The 21,961-nt window shown below is 40.8% G+C and overlaps 8 non-coding genes across 8 annotated transcripts; 4 read left to right on the top strand and 4 right to left on the bottom strand.

Annotated features, from left to right (window-relative positions):
* Nucleotides 1–3,281: 3,281 nt before the first annotated feature.
* On the top strand, nt 3,282–3,353 carry TRNAH-GUG (transfer RNA histidin (anticodon GUG)). The gene has a single exon. It is a non-coding gene; the product is annotated as a tRNA-His (tRNA).
* Nucleotides 3,354–3,679: 326 nt separating this feature from the next.
* TRNAM-CAU (transfer RNA methionine (anticodon CAU)) lies at nt 3,680–3,752 on the bottom strand. The gene has a single exon. It is a non-coding gene; the product is annotated as a tRNA-Met (tRNA).
* A 1,509-nt stretch (nt 3,753–5,261) lies between these two features.
* On the top strand, nt 5,262–5,333 carry TRNAH-GUG (transfer RNA histidin (anticodon GUG)). Its single transcript has one exon. It is a non-coding gene; the product is annotated as a tRNA-His (tRNA).
* Nucleotides 5,334–5,652: 319 nt separating this feature from the next.
* On the bottom strand, nt 5,653–5,725 carry TRNAM-CAU (transfer RNA methionine (anticodon CAU)). The gene has a single exon. It is a non-coding gene; the product is annotated as a tRNA-Met (tRNA).
* Nucleotides 5,726–11,765: 6,040 nt separating this feature from the next.
* Nucleotides 11,766–11,837, top strand: TRNAH-GUG (transfer RNA histidin (anticodon GUG)). Its single transcript has one exon. It is a non-coding gene; the product is annotated as a tRNA-His (tRNA).
* Nucleotides 11,838–12,164: 327 nt separating this feature from the next.
* Nucleotides 12,165–12,237, bottom strand: TRNAM-CAU (transfer RNA methionine (anticodon CAU)). The gene has a single exon. It is a non-coding gene; the product is annotated as a tRNA-Met (tRNA).
* Nucleotides 12,238–20,090: 7,853 nt separating this feature from the next.
* Nucleotides 20,091–20,162, top strand: TRNAH-GUG (transfer RNA histidin (anticodon GUG)). The gene has a single exon. It is a non-coding gene; the product is annotated as a tRNA-His (tRNA).
* A 322-nt stretch (nt 20,163–20,484) lies between these two features.
* Nucleotides 20,485–20,557, bottom strand: TRNAT-CGU (transfer RNA threonine (anticodon CGU)). Its single transcript has one exon. It is a non-coding gene; the product is annotated as a tRNA-Thr (tRNA).
* Nucleotides 20,558–21,961: the final 1,404 nt, after the last annotated feature.

Genomic DNA, 21,961 nt, shown 5'->3' with positions numbered 1-21,961 from the left:
TACTGTAAGGTATATTCACACTCTAGCCTCAGTTTCTGGGAATCTTAAATTCCATCTTCGATTTGGTAGTCATGTGTAGAAAAACAAAAAAAAGGCAACTTTAAGGTCCTCATCAATTCCTTCCAGACATTTTTCCAGACCCCATCATTTTTTTAATTTTCCGTTCTCGGAGCCATATGAGGGCTGAAAGTTTGCGGGACAAATGTTTCTTCATGATGCCGCCATTATTTATTCTGTAGAATGTACTGGGAAGCTGGAAAAAAATTCAGAATAGGGTGGATTTGAAGAGAAAATGCATTTGTGCGACCTACTTACGGGCCTCGTTTTGTACAGCGTTCATTGTGCAGCCAAAATGACATGTCCCCTGTATTCTATGTTTCGGTACGATTCCGAGGATACCAAATTTATAAGGTTTTATTTACATTTTAACCCTTAACAAAAATCCAAAACTGCTTTTTTTTCTGTAAGTGTCGCCATATTCTGACACCTATAATTTTTTTTTATACTTCTGTATACGGGGATGTAGAGGGCGTCGCTTTTTTGCGGGCCGGGTGTACTTTTTAGTTCTACCATCTTGGTTAATGGCTATTGCTTTGATCACTTTTTATTCAAATTTTTATCAGAGGCAAAACAGTGAAAAAAAACAGCGGTTTGGCACTTTAGATTTTTTTTTTCCGCTATGGCGTTTACCGTACGGGAACAATATTTTTAAAGATTGGGCATTTGCGGACACAGGGATACCTAATGTGTAGATGTTTCACAGCATTTATGTAAACAAATGCAGAAGATGCTGGACGCTCCCAGAGAAACCAAGAAATCACTCAAAACACTGCTAAAGGTATACGGGTGCCTTTATTAACCCATTAATAACACTAACAGACCATTTTTAACCCCTTCCCAACATCTGCTGTTCTAGTACGGTGGATGCCAGGTGTTTAGAGATGGCGTCCGCCATAGCTGCTGGGTGTTTACTATTTTATACAGCAGACACCTAGTGCTAATGCCCGCTATCAATGCCCACACTCATCGCGGGCATTAACCCTCTGGAGCCTTGGTCGAAGCTGACCGATGCGACCACTTTACCGGTGGTGCATGGGCGTTGCCATTTTCCTGTGGATCACTGGTACCCGGGCAAGCTCCAGTGCCAGCGTCCCATTGTCATAACAGCCAGGAGGCTTGTGCAGGCTCTCAGGCCTGTTTTTCATTATGTTCTTTTGCAGGCTACTGTATGTAGCTGCTGGTTTTATGCAATGCATTAGCGGAGTCTAATAAATGGCAAAAAAATAAATAAATAAAAAATATATATATATATTAAAAGTTCAAATCACGCCCCTTCCGTTAAAACCTATATAAAAGTAATTAAATACTGTGAAACACCTGTGCATTAGGTTTGAAAATGCCCGCTCTACAAATCTATAAAAATATTTTTCCCGTATGGTAAATGCCCTAGCGGGAAAAAAATCAAAAGTGCCAAACCGCTGTTTTTTTTACTGTTTTGCCTCTGATAAAAATTTGAATAGAAAGTGATCAAAAGCAATACCAATTCCCCAAAATGGTAGAACTAAGAAGTACACCCGGCCCCGCAAAAAAGACGTCTTATGCATTCCTGTACACGGAAGTGTAAAAAAGTTACGGGTGTCCGGATATGTCGGCTTTTAAAAAAAAATAAAAAAATTGGCACAGTTTTGGATTTTTGTTAAGGGGTTAAAATACTAATAAAACCATATAAATTTGGTATCCTCGGAATCGTACCAAAACATAGAATACAGGTGACATGTCATTTTTTGAGATGAGCGAACACTGTTCGGATCAGCCGATCCGAACAGCACGCACCCATAGAAATGAATGGAAGCACCTGTGACGCTGACTTTGCCGGCCGGCGTCATAGGTGCTTCCATTCATTTCTATGGGTGCGTGCTGTTCGGATCGGCTGATCCGAACAGTGTTCGCTCATCTCTAGTCATTTTGGCTGCACAGTGGACACTGTAAAAACAAAGCCCGTAAGAAAGTCGCACAAATGCACATCTTCAAATCCACCCCATTCTGAATTTTTTCCCAGCTTCCCAGTACATTGTACAGAACAATTAATGGGAGCAACATGAAGAAAAATTTGTCCTGTAAACATTAAGACCTCATATGGCTCTTGAGAGTGGAAAAATTTAAAACAAATTATGGTGTTTGGAAGGGGGGGGAAGGAGTCAAAAATGAAAATCAAAAAATGCCAGCAGTGGGAAGGGGTTAATAAAAGATGTATTGCCCGGAAAACCCCCTTTAATAATATACATTTAGTACTTCAAAAACATACTGATAGGGAATTTAGATTACTGGTGAGAGTGAGAGCTTGCAGCGCTTTTCCCTGTTCATTTTTCTCCTTTTTCGGGCATAAACTGAGCGGAAACCACACAGATCCCATTATAGTCTACGAGTGCGCGGGTTTCCTTAGATAACCACTTTTTTATGCAGATAGGTTTCCGTTCGGAGGGTCCTGAAGCGGACTACCCAAACGGAAACGCAAACGCAGATGTGAACAGGGCTTAAGGTAAATACGTTTTAATAGGTAACTAAACAAATAAGGCACAGATGGAAGTGTGATTGTAGAATCAGACTACATAAGATTTGTTTGTAGTCTGTTACCATGGAGATACAAAGGTTTGTATAGATGCTACAAGCACAAAATGCTAAAACATGTTTATATAAAAACATGCCTGGGAAACCCTTGCTGTGTGTGGATGAGCATTATCCTGCTGAAAATTCTCTTATCCTGACTGCTATAGTACAACATTTCTCCGCCACCCTGACTGCTGTTGTAACACATTTCTCTGCTACTCTGACTGCTATAGTAACATGTTATCTCACCCTATTCCTCCAACTTTATAATAACTAGATTTAGGCGAATCGGTTCCTAACCAATTAAATTCAACCCAAATTTTAACGAAACAATTTGAGATTTGAATTGGATTAACTAAAATGGCCATGGTGACTTGCATTGCAGTAAATTATTATACTCTAAGGTCTTATCACACCTCAATGTATAATAGGCGAAGGCCCAGGAGAGGTATAAAAATAACAAAAAAAACCCCATTCATGCTCACCTTCTGTTTATTCTTTTGAGCTTTCTTACAGTGTCCGAAGCTCTCCTGTGCCATCATGTGCCCAGAGTCATTGCTGAGGCCTATGATTGTGCCACAGCAGTGACATGTGCATGCTGAGTGTATTCTTAATAGTATGAGGTCACTGGAAAGACCTTAGATGCCCCCATGATCTCACCATTATTACAGCCAGCCGTGATCGTATAGTGGTTAGTACTCTGCGTTGTGGCCGCAGCAACCCCGGTTCGAATCCGGGTCACGGCAATTTTAGTTTTTCATTCGTTTTTGTTGTTTAAAATGTAAATAAAGCATAAGTAACAACCCTGTATGTTCCAGAACCAATCATCACAGAATTTACTAACAGATACCTATTAAAGCAATGGCGCTCAACCACACCAGCAGATATGGTCATGGTCTAGTGCCATCTAGTGGACAAATTATTGATGTAAACTTGGAGAAGACCCCACATTCATTTGGTTTAATATGCAGGGCAATAACAATTGGAAGCAATAGGGACCTCATTGTCAAAGGAGGGAGTTCTTTTCTTTATAAAAATATCCCTCAATGACTTTAAAAGGAAAAACAGAAAGTGCCCCGTGTGAGGATCGAACTCACGACCTTCAGATTATGAGACTGATGCGCTACCTACTGCGCTAACGAGGCAACTGCAAAGACCACCAACCTGACCCCTGCTGGACTAAATGGGGTGAGGGGGATTGCTGTGCCTTAGATGGTACATTGTACACCATCACAAGTATCTAGCTCATGTAAATTAAAGTTTCCTAAAACCATTGCATTAGTATTACTGCTTTATGAAATTATTCCTCCTATTGTTTTACACATCATTTCCTTTGCTTGTATCTCTCCTTAACTTGCATTATAGGATGAATGACCTGACTCAGTGCTCTCTGGAGGGGAGGGGGCTGAGTTCTATTAATTACTTGCTTTTTAGAACTGTTATCTTTGGCTAATTGCAGTTTGCTGATAAAGAATTGGACAGTGTGTGTATGTAAACACAGAGATAACATTGAGTTTACTGCAAGTCCATTGTCAGTCCTTACAGCATGTAAATGTTCTCAAACCTGTGTAATGTCATATACATTTACTGTGCATATTATTTGATTTGCATTTTAGATTTATAGTAATGATAATAGAAATGATCTCATGTAAAAGGCAATATCTATATACAGTGAGGTACTTAATAGCGTCCTTTCCATCAAACAGTTAAAGCCCGCCCACCAGCTTGTTGAAAAATACAGGAAGTGAGAAGGGACAGCAGGCAAAGAGAGAGATGGGAAAACCCCTTTAATCTATAAGGAGCCACCTTCCAAAATGTGGAACTAGAGCAAGTTTCTCTTTTTCACCATTGAGGTCTTATTTGCATATTCCTTACTCAGAATTATTAGCAGGGTATGTCTGATCTAATAAGTCCCTGTAATGTCTTTCCCTAATAAGACACATTACCCACTCCTATTTCCATCATTCTCAGCCCTTCTCACCCTGCAGGTCCTCATTCCTCACAAGAAGCAGAATAAATCAAGATGTAAGATCTGAAGGACCTTCATGATATATAATGTTCATTACATCATAAAAGGTCTTTTCATTAAAGGGGCTCTATCAGCAAAATCATGCTGATAGAGCCCCACATATGCGTGAATAGCCTTTAAAAAGGCTATTCAGGCACCGTAAATGTTATATTAAACTACCCCCCCATTTTAAAATAATACCCTAAAAAAGAATGTGATCTACTTATGCATCGTGCACGATGGGCGGGCATTCAGGGTGCGCCGTCTTCTTCATCCATGCCTCCTCTTCCTCCGATGTCCTCGGGTCCCGTCCTCCTCCGGCGCTCGCGAACTGACATTGATATAAAAAAATGGCATGGGCGCATGCGCAGTAGCATGCGGCTTCTACTACGGCTACTGCACATGCGCCCAGGCCATTTTTTTTTATCAATGTCAGTTAGCGAGCGCCGGAGGAGGACGGGACCCGAAGACATCGGAGGAAGAGGAGGCGTGGATGAAGAAGAAGACACACCCTGAATGCCCGCCCAGTGTGCACAATGCGTAAGTAGATCATTCTTTTTTAGGTTTTGCTGATAGAGCCCCTTTAATAGTATGAGGTCTCTAGAAAGACCTTAGATGCCCTCTGATCTCACCATTACTACAGCCAGCCGTGATCGTATAGTGGTTAGTACTCTGCGTTGTGGCCGCAGCAACCCCGGTTCGAATCCGGGTCACGGCAATTTTAGTTTTTCATTTGTTTTTGCTGTTTAAAATGTAAATAAAGCATAAGTAACAACCCAGAATGTTCCAGAACCATATTACCACAGAATTGACTACAGATAACTATTAAAGCAATGGCAATCAACCACACCAGCAGATATGTTCGCGGTATAGTGCCATCTAGTGGACAAATTATTGATGTAAACTAGTAGAAAACCTCACATTCATTTGGTTTCATATGCAGTGCAATAACAACTGGAAACAATAGGGGACCTCATTGTCAAAGGGAGTTCTTTATAAAAATATACCTCAATGAATTTAAAAGGCATAACGAAAAGTGCCCCGTGTGAGGATCGAACTCACGACCTTCAGATTATGAGACTGACGCGCTACCTACTGCGCTAACGAGGCAACTGCAAAGCCCATTGACCTGACCCAAGCTGGACTAAATGGGGTGGGGGGGATTCCTGTGCCTTAGATGGTGCATTGTGCACCATCACAAGTATCCTATCTGTACTGCTAGCTCATGTAAATTCAAGAGTTTTCCTAAAACCATTGCATTAGTACTAGTGCTTTATGAAATTATTCCTCCTATTGTTTTACACATCATTTCCTTTGCTTGTATCTCTCCTTAACTTGCATTATAGGATGAATGACCTGACTCAGTGCTCTCTAGAGGGGAGGGGGCTGAGTTCTATTAATTACTTGCTTTTTAGAACTGTTATCTTTGGCTAATTGCAGTTGGCTGATAAAGAATTGAACAGTATGTATTATCTCTCTATGTAAACACAGAGATAACATTGCATTTACTGCAAGTCCATTGTCAGTCCTTACAGCATGTAAGTGTTCTCAAACCTGTGTAATGTCATATACATTTACTGTGTATATTATTTGATTTGCAGTTTAGATTTATAGTAATGATAATAGAAATGATCTCATGGAAAAGGCAATATCTATATACAGTGAGGTACTTAATAGCGTCCTCTCCATCAAACAGTCAAAGCCCGCCCACCAGCTTGTTGAAGAATACAGGAAGTGAGAAGGGACAGCAGGCAAAGAGAGAGATGGGAAAACCCCTTTAATCTATAGAGAGCCACCTTCCAAAATGTGGTACTAGAGCAAGTTTCTCTTTTTCACCATTGAGGTCTTATTTGCATATTCCTTACTCAGAATGATTAGCAGGGTATGTCTGGTCTTATAAGTCCCTGTAATGTCTTTCCCTCATAAGACACATTACCCACTCCTATTTCCATCATTCTCAGCCCTTCTCACCCTGCAGGTCCTCATTCCTCAAAAGAAGCAGAACAAATCAAGATGTAAGATCTGAAGGACCTTCATGATATATAATGTTCATTACATCATAAAAGGTCCTTCCATTAAGTTTTGCTTCTGCGTCTTGTGAGGTATGAGGACCTGCAGGGTGGGGAGGGCCTTGGGAGGAATGCAGAACATGCAGCAGAGCTGTGTGTAAGGAGTTATTTTCTGGAATCTTCCCATCCTGCTTTAAGCATGCTGTTATAACCCCACTATTGAAAAAACCCTCCCTGGACCCATCCTGTGCTGCTAACTATCGACCCGTCTCTAACCTCCCCTTCATCTCTAAACTCTTGGAACGCCTGGTCTATTCTCGTTTAATCCGCTATCTCTCTGCTTGACCCCTTACAATCTGGCTTCCGCACTCTGCACTCTACTGAAACGGCTCTCACAAAAGTCTCCAATGATCTCCTAATGGCTAAATCCAATGGCGACTTCTCTCTTCTTATTCTTCTGGACCTCTCTGCAGCTTTTGACACTGTTGACAATCAACTCCTCCTCACTATGCTCCACTCAGTTGGACTCAATGACACTGCGCTCTCCTGGTTCTCCCCTTATCTCTCAGGCCGCACCTTCAGTGCATCATTTGCGGGCTCTGTTTCCTCCCCTCTTTCCCTTGCTGTTGGGGTTCCTCAGGGCTCGGTCCTAGGCCCCCTCCTCTTTTCTCTCTACACAGCCCCCATTGGACAAACCATTGCCAGATTTGGCTTCAGGTACCATCTTTATGCTGATGACACCCAATTATACACATCTTCCCGTGACATCACCCCTGCACTCATACAGAACACCAGCAACTGTCTCTCTGCTGTCTCAAATATCATGTCCTCACTCTATCTGAAACTAAATCTCTCCAAGACTGAACTACTACTGTTTCCACCATCTAATAGATCTGTCCCTGATATATCCATTGCAGTCTCAGGCCTTACTATAACTCCTAGGCAGTAGGCCCGCTGCCTCGGGATCATGTTTGACGCAGACCTTTCCTTCACCCCTCATGTTGAATCACTCGCACGTTCATGTCACCTCCACCTCAAAAATCTCTCCAGAATACGCCCTTTCCTTACCAGAGATACACTAAAGACACTTATTGTCTCTCTGATTCATTCTCGCCTTGACTACTGTAACTCCTTACTAATTGGTCTTCCCCTCACTAAACGCTCCCCTCTACAATCCATTCTGAATGCAGTGTCCAGGCTCATCTACCAGGCTAGACGTTACAGCGATGCCTCTGGTCTGTGCCAGTCGCTACATTGGCTGCCTATTCATTATAGAATAAAATATAAAGTTATCCTCCTCATCCACAAGGCTCTCCATAATGCTGCACCTCCATAATTTCCTCCCTCATCTCTGTCTACCGCCCAACCCGTGCTCTCCATTCACTCAATGACCTAACACTTACATCCTCTATTATCAGAACCTCCCACGCTCGTATACAAGACTTCTCCCGAGCTGCACCACTTCTCTGGAATGCTCTACCCCGGACAATCAGATTAACTCCCAATTTCTACAGCTTCAAACGCAAACTAAAGACACATCTTTTCAGACAGGCCTATCACAATGTCTAACATAAACCCTTAACCTTCCTCTGTCCCCACTCCCACATTTCCCCACATGATATGATGTCATCTCAGGATAACTTTATCTGTCCAAGCTCCATCCACATGTTAAAGGACACGACTGTTGATGGCTCATAAAGTTTTATGTTTGTGTAATAACAGTCACCTCTATTACAACATTGTCTGACCTCTGTATAAGCAATACCGCCCCTGCTACCTCTTGTGTCACCCCCTCTACCTCATAGATTGTAAGCTCTTGCGAGCAGGGCCCTCAGTCCCATTGTGTGAAATGATTTTCTTTGGAATGTATCTGTCTGTATTTGAACCCTACAAATTGTACAGCGCTGCGGAATATGTTGGCGCTATAGAAATAAAATTTATTATTATTAGGCGGATTTTGAGGTGGAATCTGCCTCCAAACTTTTCAGTTCAATGGGAGTCAGTAGCTAATTTATCGTCTAGCTGAAAAAAACAGAGAAAGAAGCATCATGTCCTATCTCCTGGCAGATTCCACCTTGCAAAACTCATTCTTGAAATGAATGGGAGGAAGAAAAAAAACTAGTTTTTGTGGGTTTAGTGGGGGTTTTTTGTTTGTTTGTTTCAGCAGGTTCTCACTGCCTCTCATTCATTTCAATGGGTCTTGTAAGGAGGAATCCACTGGAAAGTAGGTCATGATGCTTCTTGCCCCTATAGTTGAAAAAAATCAAGTAGAGGAAAAAAAGTCTGCCATACATTTCTCCACCGCCCTGAGTGCTATAGTAACATGTTATCTCACCCTATTCCTCCAACTCTATAATAACTAGATTTGGGTGAATTGGTTCCTAACTAACTAAATTTGACCCAAATTTTAACGAAACCGAACAATTTGAGATTCGACTTGGACGAACTAAAATGGCCATGGTGACATGCGTTGCAATAAATTATTATACTCTAAGGTCTTATCACACCTCAAAGTACAATAGGTGGAGACCCAGGAAAGGTATAAAAAAAATAACAAAAAACCCATTCATGCTCACCTTCTGTTTCTTCTTTTAGGCGTCTGGCGCTCTCCTGTGACATCATGTGCCCAGAGTCATTGCTGGGGCCTATGATTGTGCCACAGCAGTGACATGTGCATGCTGAGTGTATTCTTAATAGTATGAGGTCACTGGAAAGACCTTAGATGCCCTCTGATCTCACCATTGCTACAGCCAGCCGTGATCGTATAGTGGTTAGTACTCTGCGTTGTGGCCGCAGCAACCCCGGGTCACGGCAATTTTAGTTTTTCATTCATTTTTGTTGTTTAAAATGTAAATAAAGCATAAGTAACAACCCTGAATGATCCAGAACCAATCATCACAGAATTTACTAACAGATAACTATTAAAGCAATGGCACGCAACCACACCAGCAGATATGGTCATGGTATAGTGCCATCTAGTGGACAAATTATTGATGTAAACTAGTAGAACACCTCACATTTGGTTTCATATGCAGTGCAATAACAACTGGAAACAATAGGGGACCTCATTGTCAAAGAAGGGAGTTCTTTTCTTTATAACAATATACCTCAATGAATTTATAAGGCATAACAAAAAGTGCCCGTGTCAGGATCTAGCTCATGTAAATTCAAGTTTTCCAAAAACCATTGCATTAGTAATACTGCTTTGTTTGCCTGCTATGTGAAATTATTCCTCCTATTGTTTTACACATCATTTCCTTTGCCTGTATCTCTCCTTAACTTGCATTATAGGATGAATGACCTGACTCGGTGCTCTCTTGAGGGGAGGGGGCTGAGTTCTATTAATTACTTGCTTTTTAGAACTGTTATCTTTGGCTAATTGCAGTTTGCTGATAAAGAATTAAACAGTGTGTGTATGTTAACGCAGAGATAACATTGAGTTTACTGCAAGTCCATTGTCAGTCGTTACAGCATGTAAGTGTTCTTAAACCTGTGTAATGTCATATACATTTACTGTGCATATTATTTGATTTGCATTTTAGATTTATAGTAATGATAATAGAAATGATCTCATGGAAAAGGCAATATCTATATACAGTGTGGTACTTAGTAGCATCCTCTGCATCAAACAGTCAAAGCCCACCCACCAGCTTGTTGAAGAATACAGAAAGTGAGAAGGGACAGCAGGCAAAGAGAGAGATGGGCAAACCCCTTTAATCAATAGGGAGCCACCTTCCAAAATGTGGAACTAGAGCAAGTTTCTCTTTTTCACCATTGAGGTCTTATTTGCATATTCCTTACTCAGAATGATTAGCAGGGTATGTCTGGTCTAATAAGTCCCTGTAATGTCTTTCCCTAATAAGACACATTACCCACTCCTATTTCCATCATTCTCAGCCCTTCTCACCCTGCAGGTCTTCATTCCTCAAAAGAAGCAGAACAAATCAAGATGTAAGATCTGAAGGACCTTCATGATATATAATGTAGTCACAGTGCAGAGGGATCTACCCTATTCTCATTAGCACAAGGAAGTACAAGAAGCAATGGGATGAAACTAAAGGGAAAGAGATACAGATTAGACATTAGGAAAAACTTTCTGACAGTGAGGGTAGTGAGAGAGTGGAATAGGCTGCCACGGAAGGTGGTGGGCGCTCCATCAATGGAAATCTTCAAGCGGAATCTGGATAAACATATAGCTGGGATGATTTAGGAAAACCTGCACTCGCAGGGGGTTGGACCCGATGGCCCTTGAGGTCCCTTCCAACTCTACCATAAGAATAAGAAAAATCCTACATTATAAAAGGTCCTTTCATTAAGTTTTGCTTCTGCGTCTTGTGAGGTATGAGAACCTGCAGGATGGGGAGGTCCTTGGGAGGATTGCAGAACATGCAGCAGAGCTGTGTGTAAGTTTTTTCTAGGCGAAAAAAAAACTTTCAGTTCAATGGGAGTCAGTAGCTGATTTTTCATCTAGCTGAAAAATCAGAGAAAGAAGCATCATGACCTATCTTCTGGCGGATTCCACCTTGCAAAATCCATTGAAATGAATGGGAGGAGGAAAAAAAAATTGTGTTTTTTTTTCCCAGCAGGTTCTCACTGCCTCTCATTCATTTCAATGGGTCTTGTAAGAAGGAATCCACTGGAAAGTAGGCCATGATGCTTCTTTCCCCTCTAGTTGAAAAAAATCAAGTAAAGGAAAAAAAGTCTGCCATACATTTCTCCACCACCCTGACTGCTATAGTAACATGTTATCTCACCCTATTCCTCCAACTTTATAACTAGATTTGGGTGAGTCGGTTCCTAACTAACTGAATTCGACCCAAATTTTAACGAAACTGAACAATTTGAGATTCGACTTGGACGAACTAAAATGGCCATGGTGACATGCATTGCAATAAATTATTATACTCTAAGGTCTTATCACACCTCAAAGTACAATAGGTGGAGGCCCAGGAAAGGTATAAAAAAATAACAAAAAAAAAAAAAATCATACTAACCTTCTGTTTCTTCTTTCTGGCACTCTCCTGTGACATTATGTGCCCAGAGTCATTGCTGAGGCCTATGATTGTGCCACAGCATTCTTAATAGTATGAGGTCACTGGAAAGACCTTAGATGCCCTATGATCTCACCATTGCTACAGCCAGCCGTGATCGTATAGTGGTTAGTACTCTGCGTTGTGGCCGCAGCAACCCCGGTTCGAATCCGGGTCACGGCAATTTTAATTTTTCATTCATTTTTGTTGTTTCAAATGTAAATAAAGCATAAGTAACAACCCTGAATGTTCCAGAACCATATTACCACAGAATTGACTTCAGATAACTATTAAAACAATGGCACTCAACCACACCAGCAGATATGTTCGTGTTATAGTGCCATCTAGTGGACAAAATACTGATGTAAACTAGTAGAAAACCTCACATTCATTTGGTTTCATATGCAGAGCAATAACAACTGGAAGCAATAGAGGACCTCATTGTCAAAGGAGGGAGTTCTTTTCTCTATAAAAATATACCTCAATGAATTTAATAGGCATAACATAAAGTGCCCCGTGTGAGGATCGAACTCACGACCTTCAGATTATGAGACTGACGCGCTACCTACTGCGCTAACGAGGCAACTGCAAAGCCCATTGACCTGACCCAAGCTGGACTAAATGGGGTGGGGGGATTGCTGTGCCTTAGATGGTGTATTGTGCACCATCACAAGTATCCTATCTGTACTGCTAGCTCATGTAAATTCAAGTTTTCCTAAAACCATTGCATTAGTAATACTGCTTTATGAAATTATTCCTCCTATTGTTTTACACATCATTTACTTTGCTTTAAACTCTCCTTATCTTGCATTATAGGATGAATGACCTGACTTAGTGCTCTCTGGAGGGGAGGGGGGCTGAGTTCTATTGATTAATTGCTTTTAGATCTCTTATCTTTGGCTAATTGCAGTTTGCTGATAAAGAATTGAACAGTGTGTATTATCTCTCTATGTAAACACAGAGATAACATTGCATTTACTGCAAGTCCATTGTCAGTCCTTACAGCATGTAAGTGTTCTCAAACCTGTGTAATGTCATATACATTTACTGTGCATATTATTTGATTTGCATTTTAGATTTATAGTAATGATAATAGAAATGATCTCATGGAAAAGGCAATATCTATATACAGTGAGGTACTTAATAGCGTCCTTTCCATCAAACAGTTAAAGCCCGCCCACCAGCTTGTTGAAAAATACAGGAAGTGAGAAGGGACAGCAGGCAAAGAGAGAGATGGGAAAACCCCTTTAATCTATAAGGAGCCACCTTCCAAAATGTGGAACTAGAGCAAGTTTCTCTTTTTCACCATTGAGGTCTTATTTGCATATTCCTTACTCAGAATTATTAGCAGGGTATGTCTGATCTAATAAGTCCCTGTAATGTCTTTCCCTAATAAGACACATTACCCACTCCTATTTCCATCATTCTCAGCCCTTCTCACCCTGCAGGTCCTCATTCCTCACAAGAAGCAGAATAAATCAAGATGTAAGATCTGAAGGACCTTCATGATATATAATGTTCATTACATCATAAAAGGTCTTTTCATTAAAGGGGCTCTATCAGCAAAATCATGCTGATAGAGCCCCACATATGCGTGAATAGCCTTTAAAAAGGCTATTCAGGCGCCGTAAATGTTATATTAAACTACCCCCCCCCCCCATTTTAAAATAATACCCTAAAAAGGAATGTGATCTACTTATGCATCGTGCACGATGGGCGGGCATTCAGGGTGCGCCGTCTTCTTCATCCATGCCTCCTCTTCCTCCGATGTCCTCAGGTCCCGTCCTCCTCCGGCGCTCGCGAACTGACATTGATATAAAAAAATGGCATGGACGCATGCGCAGTAGCATGTGGCTTTTACTACGGCTACTGCGCATAGGCCATTTTTTTTTATCAATGTCAGTTAGCGAGCACCAGAGGAGGACGGGACCCGAAGACATCGGAGGCGTGGATGAAGAAGAAGACACACCCTGAATGCCCGCCCAGTGTGCACAATGCGTAAGTAGATCATTCTTTTTTAGCTTTTGCTGATAGAGCCCCTTTAACCGGTTAAGGACCGGGCCCAAAAGTATGTTAAAGACCAGGCCTTTTTTTTCAAAACTGACATGTGTCACTTTAAATGGCAATAACTTTGAGACGCTTTAACATAGACAAGTGATTCTGAGATTGTTTTTTCGTAACACATTGTACTTCATGTCAATAGTAAATTTTGGTCGGTATGTTATGTCTTTGATTATTAAAAAATATGAAATTTGGCGAAAATTTCGAAAAAAATGCAGTTTTCAAACTTTGAAATTGCAAGTCTTCCAAATAGAAAGTCATACCAACCAAATTTTTTCATAAATCTAATTAACCATGTCTTTCATTTATGTTGCAATCAAATTTTAATCACTCTTTAAATTTTTTCAGATATTATAAGGCTTACAAGTCAAGCAGTAATTTTCCAAATTTTCAAGAATATTTCCAAAACACAATTTTCAAGGGACCAGTTCAGTTCAGAAGGGAACTTGAAAGGCCTCTGTAATAAAACCCCCCATAAGTCACCCCATTCTAAAAACTGCACTCCTGAAAGAATCCAAAACAGCAGGTAGAAAGTTTTTTTTAACCCTTTCAGCATTTCACAGCAATTAAAACAAAATGGAGGTCAAATTTACATTTTTCAATTTCTATCACTAATATATTCATTTAGCCCTAGAATTTACACATTTACTAAGGGTTAAAAGTGGAAATGCACCCCACATTTTGTTGCACAATTTCTTCCGAACACGACAATACCACATATGTGCTGTTACCCTAATGTACGGGCACACGGTCGCTCTCAGAACGGATGGAGCGCTAATTGGATTTTGTAGACCAGATTTTGATAAAATAGTTTGCAGGCACCATGTCCCATTTGCAGAGCTCCCAAGGTGCCAAAATAGTGGAAACCCCCAAAATGTGACCCCATTTTGGAAACTAGACCCTTCAAGGAATTTATCAAGGGGTATAGTGAGCTCTTTGACCCTACAGGTGTCTCACAGATTTTTTTAACATTGAGACGTGAAAATGAAAAATTACTTTTTTCGTAATAAAATGTTACTGTAGCCCTAAATTTTTCATCTTTACAAGGGGTTAAAGGAGAAACTGCACCCCATATTTTGTTACACAATTTCTCCCGAACACGACAATACCACATATGTGCTGTTACCCTAATGTACGGGCACACGGTCGCTCTCAGAACAGATGGAGCGCTAATTGGATTTTGTAGGCCAGATTTTGATAAAATAGTTTGCAGGCACCATGTCCCATTTGCAGAGCTCCCAAGGTGCCAAAATAGTGGAAACCCCCAAAATGTGACCCCATTTTGGAAACTAGACCCTTCAAGGAATTTATCAAGGGGTATAGTGAGCTCTTTGACCCTACAGGTGTCTCACAGATTTTTTTACCATTGAGACGTGAAAATGAAAAATTACTTTTTTCGTAATAAAATGTTACTGTAGCCCCAAATTTTTCATCTTTACAAGGGGTTAAAGGAGAAACTGCACCCCATATTTTGTTACACAATTTCTCCCGAACACGACAATACCACATATGTGCTGTTACCCTAATGTACGGGCACACGGTCGCTCTCAGAACAGATGGAGCGCTAATTGGATTTTGTAGGCCAGATTTTGATAAAATAGTTTGCAGGCACCATGTCCCATTTGCAGAGCTCCCAAGGTGCCAAAATAGTGGAAACCCCCAAAATGTGACCCCATTTTGGAAACTAGACCCTTCAAGGAATTTATCAAGGGGTATAGTGAGCACTTTGACCCTACAGGAGTTTCACAGAATTGGCCCAGCAAATTGGAAAATTACATTTTTTGCTATAAAATGTTGCTTTAACCCAAAATTTTGCATTTCCACAAGGGGTTAAAGGAGAAAATGCACCCCACAATTTGTTACGCATTTTCCCCCAACTACAGAAATGCCCCACATGTGGCTGTAAAGTGATGTATGGGTACACTGTAAGGTCCAGAGCAGAAAGAGCGCTGTTGGGATTTTGGCGGGCAAATTTAGCTGGAATATCTTTCAGGCACCATGTTGCATTTGGAGAGCCCTTGAAGTGCCAGAACAGTAGAAACATCCCCAAAATGACCCCATTTTGGAAACTAGACCCCTCAAGGAATTTATCAAGGGGTATAGTGAGCACTTTGACCCTACAGGAGTTTCACAGAAATGGCCCAGCAAATTGGAAAATGACATTTTTTGCTATAAAATGTTGTTTTAACCCCAAATTTTGCATTTCCACAAGGGGTTAAAGGAGAAATTGCACCCCACATTTTGTTACCCAATTCATCCCGAACGTGACAATACCCCATATGTGCTGGTAATCTAATGTACGAACGGATGGAGCGCTAATTGGATTTTGTAGGCCAGATTTTGCTAGAATAGTTTGCAGGCATCATGTCCCTTTTGCAGAGCCCCCAAAGTGCCAAAACAGTGGAAACCCCCAAAATATCACCCCATTTTGGAAACTAGACCCTTCAAGGAATTTATCAAGGGGTATATTGAGCACTTTGACCCTACAGTTGTTTCACAGAATTGGCCCAGCAAATGGGAAAATGACATTTTTTGCTATAAAATGTTGCTTTACCCCAAATTTTGCATTTCCACAAGGGGTTAAAGGAGAAATTGCACCCCACATTTTGTTACCCAATTTCTCCCGAACGTGACAATACCCCATATGTGCTGGTATCCGAATGTACGGGCACACGGTCGCTCTCAGAACGGATGGAGCGCTAATTGGATTTTGTAGGCCAGATTTTGCTAGAATAGTTTGCAGGCATTCAATAAGTGCTTTAGCATCTTCTTAGAGTATCCAGATTTTTTGTGAAATGTTGAAAAAGATGCAAAAAATGTAATTAGTATTTTTGTTCCCCAATGTATTCATCTAGGGGTATAATTTAGGGAATTTAGAGTTTATAACAATAGGAATTTGCAGGTTTATGCAAAAAATGTAATTAGTATTTCTGTTCCCCAATGTATTCATCTAGGGGTATAATTTAGGGAATTTAGAGTTTATAACAATAGGAATTTGCAGGTTTATGCAAAAAATGGGGCTTGGTGGCAACCACAAAATTAGAAGTGGAATATTTTCTGGGGAAGAGCTCTAATAATGAACAACAGTGTGGTATCTCTCAAAACAAGAAATACACAGGCCTGGTTGTGAGGGGCATGAGGGACAAAAGTAACGGGTATCTCTGCGTCGCCCATTTTTGGCGCAGACACGGCATTTTTTTTTGCACGTTAGCTCGTGTTGTTGTGGAGGGAATTAGACTGATAAAATGCCTTTCAGTTAGTCGTTTGACATTTTCAGACTGGGGGTTCTCTATGGGGTCCTGAGGGTCAAAAAGGAGGTTGTGAATTATTTTTTCCTGGAAATCCAGATATTTGTCGGTGCCTCCCTTCTTTTTATAAAGTAAAAAGGCATTGTGAATTCCAATTTGTATTAGGTAGATGGCCACTTTTTTGTACCAGGTTTTGGTTTTCCTTTTTATCAAATAGGGCTGTAAGATTTGATCACTTAAATCCACCCCCCCCATGTGTTTGTTATACTCGGACACACTTATTGGCTTATGCTTGTCTGCTGTTGCCCCTCTTTCCCTCACTGCCACTGTTCCTGTGGGGTGTATTGTGCTCAACACATATACATCTCTCCTATCTCTGTATTTCACCGCCAACAGCTCCTCACAAGAATAAGAACAGGACTCCCCCTTTTGTATGCCCTTCCCCACTAGCTGCTGCGGAAAACCAATTCGGTTTTTGCGCATGGTTCCACATGCTCCTGTGTTTGCACAATGCAAGTGTCTAAATAGGGCCACACCTGAATAAAAGTTGTCACAATACAAGTGGTACCCTTTGTGTAGCAGGGGCTGCATTATCTCCACCACTATTTTACTACTGATGGGAAAATTTGGGGGGCATCCTGGGGAATTAATTTTTTTATCTCGTCCCTCATATATTCTGAAGGCGGCGGTGTAGCCAGAACTGCTTTCGCAAAGCTTATATAGCTTTATGCCATATCTTGCCCGTTTGGAAGGGAGATATTGGAGAAAGCTCAGTCTGCCGTGAAAACTAAGGAGGGATTCGTCCACACTGACGTTTTGCTCTGGGGTGTAATGTTGTAAAAAGGAGTGGTTCAAATAATTTATGAGGGGTCTCAGTTTGAATAACCGATCACGGTTTGGATCATCACTTGGGGGGGCCTGTGAATTATCACTGAAGTGAAGGAACCTCATTATTCGCTCATAGCGAAGCCTGGACATGACTGCCGAATATATTGGGGTTGACTGTGCGGGACTTTTTGACCAATATGATCTGATTGAGGGCTTTTTTACAATACCCATATTTAGGGTGAGGCCCCAAAATTTTTTCATTTCCACTAGATCTGTGGGTGTCCAATCTTTGGCATGGTCAGAGGAAGGTTTTTGGGTTATGTACTGGGTGGCATATAAATTCGTTTGAAGGACAATTTCATTGAGGAGGTCGTCGCTTATGAATAAACTAAAATAATTCATGTGGGTAAATTGGGAATCATCCACTGTTATGCCAGGAGATGCAGTAAATGGGTGGACTCTAGGGGCAAAAGATGGAGCAGGTGCCCACTGGAGGGAACGCACATCAATTAGTGGGAAAGTGTCACTGTGTGCTGCCGCACTGCTAGTTCCTGCACCTTCACCATCTGAAGAGTCAATGTCATCAGGGAGAACGTCCCCTGAAGACATATCGGAATTGACACTTATATTGTCATTTTCATTGTCTGCAAATGTTTCAGTGTCAGACGCATCTGATGCATCTGACCAAAGAATGGCGTATGCCTCCTCACTAGTATAAAACCTCCTCGCCATAATCGCTATACAGGGGACAGATATATATATATATACCTATATGGCGGGTATATATATATATATATTTTATACGGTAGATATATATATATGTATTTAGCTAGAGAGCTGATTACTGCGAGCCCTCTGACACTTTGGCTGACAATGTCTGTAAAGCGCCACAGAATATGTTAGCGCTATACAGGGGACAGATATATATATATATACCTATATGGCGGGTATATATATATATATATATATATATATATATATATATATTTTATATGGTAGATATATATATATATATGTATTTAGCTAGAGAGCTGATTACTGCGAGCCCTCTTTGACACTTTGGCTGACAATGTCTGTAAAGCGCCACAGAATATGTTAGCGCTATACAGGGGACAGATATATATATATACCTATATGGCGGGTATATATATATATATATATATCTATATTTTATACGGTAGATATATATATATGTATTTAGCTAGAGAGCTGATTACTGCGAGCCCTCTTTGACACTTTGGCTGACAATGTCTGTAAAGCGCCACAGAATATGTTAGCGCTATACAGGGGACAGATATATACATATACCTATATGGCGGGTATATATATATATATATATATATATCTATATTTTATACGGTAGATATATATATATATATGTATTTAGCTAGAGAGCTGATTACTGCGAGCCCTCTTTGACACTTTGGCTGACAATGTCTGTAAAGCGCCACAGAATATGTTAGCGCTATACAGGGGACAGATATATATATATATACCTATATGGCGGGTATATATATATATATATCTATCTAAATTTTATACGGTAGATATATATATATGTATTTAGCTAGAGAGCTGATTATTGCTAGCCCTCTTTGGCACAGTGGCTGTAAAGCGCCGCAGAATATGTTAGCGCTATACAGGGGACAGATATATATATATATATATACCTATATGGCGGGTATATATATATAGATATATCTCCCTATCTAGATCTGATATACAGAGATATATATATATATATATATATATATATATTTATTTTTTTATATATATATATATATGATCTATGTATAAGGTGATATGGGGTGGGAATTAGGGGTTTTTGGGCAGTGGATGGGGTGATCGATGGGTTTTTGGGCAGTGGAAACAAAGTATAGTGTTTTGTGACAGCTGCTGCTCTAAGATATCGCTTCTTCTTCTCTTCTCCTCACAAAAGAAACTAAGTGTAAGAAGAAGAGGAGAAGGAGGAGACTTAGAAGCAGCCGTCACTACTGTAAATAGAACGGATCGCTGTGACTTGCTGTCACAGCGATCACATGACCGGGGACCAATCAGATCGGTCCCCGGCATGTTCACCAAGTCCCGCGCCGGTAGTGGGGGCGGGACTGTCGCCGGGGGGACGCGCGATCCCCTCTAAAATGGAGTCTAAAGACCGGCCGTATTTTTACAATCGGCCGGTCTTTAGGTACCAGGATCACTGGCCGTAATTTTACGGCCAGCGGTCCTTAACCGGTTAATAGTATGAGGTCTCTAGAAAGACCTTAGATGCCCTCTGATCTCACCATTACTACAGCCAGCCGTGATCGTATAGTGGTTAGTACTCTGCGTTGTGGCCGCAGCAACCCCGGTTCGAATCCGGGTCACGGCAATTTTAGTTTTTCATTTGTTTTTGCTGTTTAAAATGTAAATAAAGCATAAGTAACAACCCAGAATGTTCCAGAACCATATTACCACAGAATTGACTACAGATAACTATTAAAGCAATGGCACTCAACCACACCAGCAGATATGTTCGCGGTATAGTGCCATCTAGTGGACAAATTATTGATGTAAACTAGTAGAAAACCTCACATTCATTTTGTTTCATATGCAGTGCAATAACAACTGGAAACAATAGAGGACCTCATTGTCAAAGAAGGCAGTTCTTTATAAAAATATACCTCAATGAATTTAAAAGGCATAACAAAAAGTGCCCCATGTGAGGATCGAACTCACGACCTTCAGATTACGAGACTGACACGCTACCTACTACGCTAACGAGGCAACTGCATAGCCTATTGACCTGACCCAAGCTGGACTAAATGGGGTGGGGGGGATTCCTGTGCCTTAGATGGTGCATTGTGCACCATCACAAGTATCCTATCTGTACTGCTAGCTCATGTAAATTCAAGAGTTTTCCTAAAACCATTGCATTAGTATTACTGCTTTATGAAATTATTCCTCCTATTGTTTTACACATCATTTCCTTTGCTTGTATCTCTCTTAACTTGCATTATAGGATGAATGACCTGACTCGGTGCTCTCTGGAGGGGAGGGGGCTGAGTTCTATTAATTACTTGCTTTTTAGAACTGTTATCTTTGGCTAATTGCAGTTTGCTGATAAAGAATTGAACAGTGTGTGTATGTAAACAGAGAGATAACATTGAGTTTACCGCAAGTCCATTGTCAGTCCTTACAGCATGTAAGTGTTCTTAAACCTGTGTAATGTCATATACATTTACTGTGCATATTATTTGATTTGCATTTTAGATTTATAGTAATGATAATAGAAATGATCTCATGGAAAAGGCAATATCTATATACAGTGTGGTACTTAATAGCGTCCTCTGCATCAAACAGTCAAAGCCCACCCACCAGCTTGTTGAAGAATACAGAAAGTGAGAAGGGACAGCAGGCAAAGAGAGAGATGGGCAAACCCCTTTAATCAATAGGGAGCCACCTTCCAAAATGTGGAACTAGAGCAAGTTTCTCTTTTTCACCATTGAGGTCTTATTTGCATATTCCTTACTCAGAATGATTAGCAGGGTATGTCTGGTCTAATAAGTCCCTGTAATGTCTTTCCCTAATAAGACACATTACCCACTCCTATTTCCATCATTCTCAGCCCTTCTCACCCTGCAGGTCTTCATTCCTCAAAAGAAGCAGAACAAATCAAGATGTAAGATCTGAAGGACTTTCATGATATATAATGTAGTCACAGTGCAGAGGGATCTACCCTATTCTCATTAGCACAAGGAAGTACAAGAAGCAATGGGATGAAACTAAAGGGAAAGAGATACAGATTAGACATTAGGAAAAACTTTCTGACAGTGAGGGTAGTGAGAGAGTGGAATAGGCTGCCACGGAAGGTGGTGGGCGCTCCATCAATGGAAATCTTCAAGCGGAATCTGGATAAACATATAGCTGGGATGATTTAGGAAAACCTGCACTCGCAGGGGGTTGGACCCGATGGCCCTTGAGGTCCCTTCCAACTCTACCATAAGAATAAGAAAAATCCTACATTATAAAAGGTCCTTTCATTAAGTTTTGCTTCTGCGTCTTGTGAGGTATGAGAACCTGCAGGATGGGGAGGTCCTTGGGAGGATTGCAGAACATGCAGCAGAGCTGTGTGTAAGTTTTTTCTAGGCGAAAAAAAACTTTCAGTTCAATGGGAGTCAGTAGCTGATT

Source organism: Leptodactylus fuscus, chromosome 5 (assembly GCF_031893055.1).
Source record: "Leptodactylus fuscus isolate aLepFus1 chromosome 5, aLepFus1.hap2, whole genome shotgun sequence".
In the NCBI taxonomy this organism is placed as follows: Eukaryota; Metazoa; Chordata; class Amphibia; order Anura; family Leptodactylidae; genus Leptodactylus; species Leptodactylus fuscus.
The sequence above is the reverse complement of the archived record's forward strand: the minus strand, read 5'-3'. Positions and strand labels throughout refer to the sequence as shown.